The 5,000-nt window shown below is 35.7% G+C and overlaps 1 long non-coding RNA gene across 1 annotated transcript in view; it reads left to right on the top strand.

Annotated features, from left to right (window-relative positions):
* LOC135207532 (uncharacterized) overlaps positions 1 to 5,000 on the top strand; it is a 102,900-nt gene that overhangs the window by 22,122 nt on the left and 75,778 nt on the right. Inside the window, exon 2 of the long non-coding RNA XR_010312986.1 lies at positions 237 to 293. This is a non-coding gene — a long non-coding RNA (uncharacterized LOC135207532). The remainder of the gene's footprint in view (positions 1 to 236; positions 294 to 5,000) is intronic.

Here is a 5,000-nt window from a genome sequence, read left to right as displayed (position 1 = left end):
GGATCCTGTTTATGTTGTGTTTTATAGAAGTAATCTTGATGATTTTGAATGTAAATACTGCAGTATTTAAGAATATTTAATTGCGTATTTAAATACGCAGAAATTCGTGTATGAATGTAAGTAGGCTATGCAGCGAATGCAAGGCAGCCAAACATTTATTTATTTATTCATTTATACTAAATTTATACTAATGTGATGCGTTACTGTAACTAGAAATCATTTTCCTTCTTTCACAGGTAAGCTACACATATCTGCAAGGATTAAAATTGAACAGTCTACCGACGGAGAGATCGGTAAGTTACACGTTTATATACAAATTTCTTTTTTTTCTGGGTGGGTGTACACTAGGCTCATTTGGTATCGGTTACTGTTGCATCTGGAAACGATATATATATATATATATATATATATATATATATATATATATATATATATATATATATATATATATGTGTGTGTGTGTGTGTATATATAATATATTATATATATATATATATATATATTATATATATATATATATATATATAATATATATATGTGTGTGTATATATATATATATATATATATATATATATATATATATATATATATTATATATATATATATATATATATATGACTGGTAAAAATGTTCTGTTGCAACAGAAATCCATATAATAAAAGGAGCCCATAAAACACCAAAATATAGAGAGAAAAATATTATATTTGAGAGACTGCTGTCTCCCTCTTCAGGTAGATGAATGAGAGAAGTTTACAGGAAAGCTGGTTGTTATTTATACCAAGAGATCCATCCATAGGTAATCCAATTTAGGTCACTCCCGCTGATAATCTTCTTCCTTTAATTCTTCTTAAGCGTTGGTTGAATGAAAGCCTTGTCGATCACATCTGAATCCCATGCTCCTTTTGAGATGTTCATTACCATCCTCTCTCTAATTAAGGCCGATTCCATCATTATTAATTATATATATATATATATATATATATATATATATTATATATATATATATAATTTCCAGACTGCATACCACGGCAGAGCGAAATCGTTGTCAAAATTGTCTTAGTCCTTTGACACTTACTCTATTGACCAGTTAACTCGTCTAATTTTTTTTTCTTTCTTTTTATGTCTGGTTCCAGGATATAACCAGTCTCTTTGCAATGACTGGTTATGCGTGTTTTGTGCAGTGCCAAATGCTGACCGCATGCCCAGTATTATTTACATGTTTGTGAACTGTATCATGTTGGTGACGAGGCAGAATCAAGTTTGTGTCTTTGTGTATCTGCGTAATTTTGTTTAATGTTCTTCCTAATGAACACCCAATTCTTTGAATTTCAAGTTACTGGCGCCTGTTGGCTTGTTCCATTTGAATAGGGTTCCTCTTCTGAATAATAATAATAATAATAATAATAATAATAATAATAATAATAATAATACAAGATCCCAGGATCCCTGAAAAGGAATCTGGAAAAACTAGAGGCTGAAGTAGCTCCAGGACTCATGCAGAAGAGCGTGCTCCTAGAAACAGCACAGATGCAACCCGGAACCCCACACTATAAAAGCCACCCAGTCGAATAGGATGACTGTTATAGTATATTTTGAAAGGAAAGCCCTTTTTAAAAAAAAATTTCGGTCTGATTTAAATGGCAGAATTGAGGGAAATAATCTTATATCTTCTATTTTCCTCATTACTCGCTTCTCTGGCTCAGCGATATTTCTTAATAATTGGCTGAATTCTGCCATTTTATCCAACAGAATAATAATAATCTAATTGTTGCTATTTGATAAAGTTGATTGAAGTTGAATTTCATAGGAACAACCACGAAAACTGCCAGTTTAGTGTTAATTATAAAGAAGAAGAATACTCTCATACATACTCGTAAAGGTTAATAAGCGTTCTCTTTGGCACCGACTTCGCGGACATGCTCTATTTATGCTGTTAATACTGTGTCCGAAACTGTACGTTTTTCACGGAAATAAAAGTGTATTAAAATGCCCCCAACCCCCCCCCCCGGAAGGCAACTAACGTTGTAGGGTTTAAGGGTCCTTTACTTTTGCACATTATTTTGGTTACGTGGCCTAAATGTTGTATAAGACTGACTTGATGTTAGAGAGAAATGTCTCAATAGATAGGGCAACGTGATATTAATAATAATAATAATAATAATAATGATAATGATGATGATAATAATAACAATAATAATAATTCTGAAATGTATTGATATATTATATTATAATATATTATTATATTAATAAATATAATAATATATATATATTAATCTATAATATAACACTCAAAAATAAAAACCGTGTTGTTGATAATCGATCCTTCAGAAGAAAATATACCCATTTTAAGAAATAAAATAAAGATTATAGAGACAATAACAGGATAACATTATGCAACATATCATTTACGGATAGCGGAGCCCCAGTCTATTATATTATTTATTTATTTATTTATTTTCTTTCTTAATCTGCATCGTGGAGTATTAAACGTTACGAGTATACTGCTATCGCGTGGCTCTGCTCACGTCGGTGGAATTTATAGCGGTAAATGACTGTGATCGGTTGTACACTAAATGCGCTTGTAGCGTGCTTGGTAGACGTTCATGGAATGCCTTAAAAAACTCTCCTCTCTCTCTCTCATCTCCGGCTCCTCCTCTAATCCGTCTCAAAAAAATCTCTCTCTCTCTCTCTCTCTCTCCACACACACACACACACACACACACACACACACACACACACACACAACCGTATAGTTTTGTATGGTGATTGAAAAAATCTCTCTCTCTCTCTCACACACACACACACACACAACCGTACAAACAAAGTTTTGTATGATGATTGAAAAATTCTCTCTCTCTCTCTCTCTCTCCTCGTCTCTCTCTCTCTCTCTCTCTCTTCTCTCTCTCTCACAACCGTAACAAAGTTTTGTATGATGATTGAGATATCTCTCTCTCTCTCTCTCTCTCTCTCTCTCTCTCTCTCTCTCTCTCCTCTCACACACACACACACACACACAAACGTAACAGTTTTGTATAATGATTGAAATAATGATCGGAGATTCAACACATTCTTGCAAATGCAACCAGGTGCCTAGTTGATACGTTTAGCACTTCTCATTGTAGACGATAATGATATAATGAACAGGATATTTTAACAAGAGTAACAGCGGGTTTTATTTATCAAAGAAAATCACTTGGGATGGAATATAGAATTCAGGTCAGAGGCCCAGCGCTGGGACCTATGAGGTCATTCAGCGCCGAAAGGGGGGAAATTGAGAGCAGAACTGTTATAGGAGAGGGTTGAGGAAAGTAAGATGGGAGAGAGAGAGAGAATATGAACGGAGGTACTGTAAGAGGAATGGAAGGGGTTGCAGCTAGGGGCCGAAGGGGCGCTGCGAAGAAGCTGAAGTAATGCTTACAGTGCACCGCTTGAAGTGCGCTGACTGCACTACCCCTCTTCTATAGGGGAGTTTGAATGTTGTCTCTCGTCGTTGGCAACGTGAATCTTAAACGAATTTTGCAATGTGCGATTATTTTTTTTTAGTGTTGAAAAGGTTAAATGTTTATTTAGCAAAAGGAAGAAGAACAACAACACCCGAAGCTGTTGTTCTTCAGGTCCTCGAAACGCGGAACAACACAACAGGGGGGTTGTTTTCTTCTTCAGCAGAATTATTGGTCGGAAAAGGGAGCTTGGTTTAAGGGCTCGCCGACCCCCCTTCAGCCCTTCCTCGCCTGTCCTTTTGTTATTGTGAGTATCAAAGAGCCTTTTTGGTATCCCTTTTCTTATTTATTTTTCTTTTTCTTTGTGTGTGGTGTGTGTGTTGTTGGGGGGGGGGGGGGGGGTGCATAAACCGTTTGATGTGGAAGCAAGAAAATGTCCTGTATTTTATGTAGCATTTGTAAAGCATTTCGTTTACAATTTTGTAGGGACGCCTTCCTCGTTAAGTCTGTAAAATCTCAACTTCATTATTTGAGCTTATAAATTCGTATTATGAAACGTTTTTAAAATTATATTATGGGCCTTGATTGAGCGACCTATTGTTACTGAATACGTTGCTTCAATCATGATTCGCGTTCATAAATTCCTATCATAAAACGATCTTTGAAATCGTAATTTGAAACCTAATTAAGCGACGTCTTGTTTTGAATTGAAGTTCGTTGTTTTGAAGTTCAGTGGTGTTTTCGTTCTTCCATTTTCTTGTTTTCGAAACCCGCCGCTTCTCTCGGTAAGGACAATAGCTTCCAAGGTGTTCTCATTTTTCCTCTACTCGGGAGGGTCCTCGGAGAATTTGGGGGGGGGGGGGAGGGGTTAGGATGACCATCTTTGAATGACCCCACCTCGTATCATCATCATCATCATCATCATCACAGGTGCTTTTGCCTGTGGTTTGGTAGGGTTTGCATTGAAGAGATAGAGAAGAGATGAAGAAGCATAGAGAGATTTACAAATACCTCATAAACAGAATGCCTGAAGGCACAAGGTCCACCCGCCCCCCTTTGTGCTCAACACTTACTACATTCTCCTCTTCCCTCCTCCCCTCCCCACCTCTCTCTCTCTCTCTCTCTCTCTCTCTCTCTCTCTCTCTCTCTCTCTCTCTCTCTCTCTCAAAGACCCGTTAACCATCCGAGTTTCATTGTCTGGTGATGTGGAGTCTGTATTTTTTTTTGTCATGAATTGCTGACGAATTTTAAATTTTTCTTAAACTTCTTTATGAATTATTAATGAAATATTATTTATGTATTTTATATTTTCTTCTTGACTTATTAATGAAATTTATTTGTTTACGTTTTGTTTATTTTTTATGGTAGTTAATTATTTCCTTTTTGCATTGTTTTTGAAATGTGGCTTTTTTTTTTGCATATACCGTTCTCTCTCTCTCTCTCTCTCTCTATCTCTCTGTCTCTTCTATCTCTAAATCTCTCTTCGTATATATATATATCTATCTCTCTCTCTCTCTATATCTATATGTAGTGTATATATGTATCGTGCGCGCGCACACT

This window comes from Macrobrachium nipponense, chromosome 32 (assembly GCF_015104395.2).
Source record: "Macrobrachium nipponense isolate FS-2020 chromosome 32, ASM1510439v2, whole genome shotgun sequence".
Classification (NCBI taxonomy): Eukaryota; Metazoa; Arthropoda; class Malacostraca; order Decapoda; family Palaemonidae; genus Macrobrachium; species Macrobrachium nipponense.
Note: the sequence above shows the minus strand (reverse complement) of the source record. Positions and strands in the feature narration are given on the sequence as shown.